A 976-nucleotide genomic window follows, 5' to 3' on the forward strand; every position below is an offset into this window, starting at 1 on the left:
CCAGATGACTGTAAATTAACTATCTGGAGATTCTTTCTAGGTCTCCAGTTTTCAAAATTAAGCTGAACAAATCTGTTATTTTTTTGCCCAAGATATTTTTAAGAAGGGTGCTACAGTTTTCCGTTCTCTGAGAGTTTTCCCAAATAAGAGTTCAAAATTAATCAATACCAACTACTTCTGACAAATCCTAGGATGAATGACAATATACTGAACAAGTTTGAATAGAACACAACCTGAAGAACTCTTACTAGCTGTGTCCTCTTCTCTTTAGTTTGGCTTCCATCCTACCCATCATAAGTGCATACTTCTAGTTTTCTGACCTCAGGATTACTTTTTGAAAAAAGAGGAAAAGTTGTTATAATCCTCTGCATTTCACAGTCATCAGTTAAGGCTCTCCCTAGCCCTGCAGGAGAAGGTAGGCAGTTAGGAGGTTAGTGGGATAGTAGGATATTTTGTTTCTATTGTTTGCCTTTTATTAAAATCAAAGAATACTTTCTTGCTGTCTTTTATCATCTTGTAACTTATGGCTCCCACATCACCTAAGATTTCTTGATTGCCTCCCAATTCAATTCTGCTAGTTGTTTTAATAACATGGCCCAATATCCATTTAGAGCCATTTAATTTACACTTTGGGCATCTGTATGATTCTGAATTTGGCCAACTTTTACTCTTCTTGGCATTCCTGTGTACTGGTTTAGTTTCTTCCTAAGTACATAGAACTATGTTTCTAAAAAGGTATGACATTCTGAAGCTTGAATTTGAGAAAAATGTTGACTCTGCAGCAGTCTACCACAACTGTGGCTTAGTAGGCACTGAAACTACAATTTAAACTATTGTTACTCAGACCCTGGAAATCCAACTCCTTGATCAGAGTTTATGAAAATGCTGCAAGGATGAAATAGAAATAACAAACACAGAAATCAAGATTACATCTTCTATCAAAGACTCTCTGAGCCCTATCCTAACATCATGTTCT

This window comes from Galeopterus variegatus, unplaced genomic scaffold (genome assembly GCF_000696425.1).
Source record: "Galeopterus variegatus unplaced genomic scaffold, G_variegatus-3.0.2 Scaffold8297, whole genome shotgun sequence".
Lineage (NCBI taxonomy): Eukaryota > Metazoa > Chordata > Mammalia > Dermoptera > Cynocephalidae > Galeopterus > Galeopterus variegatus.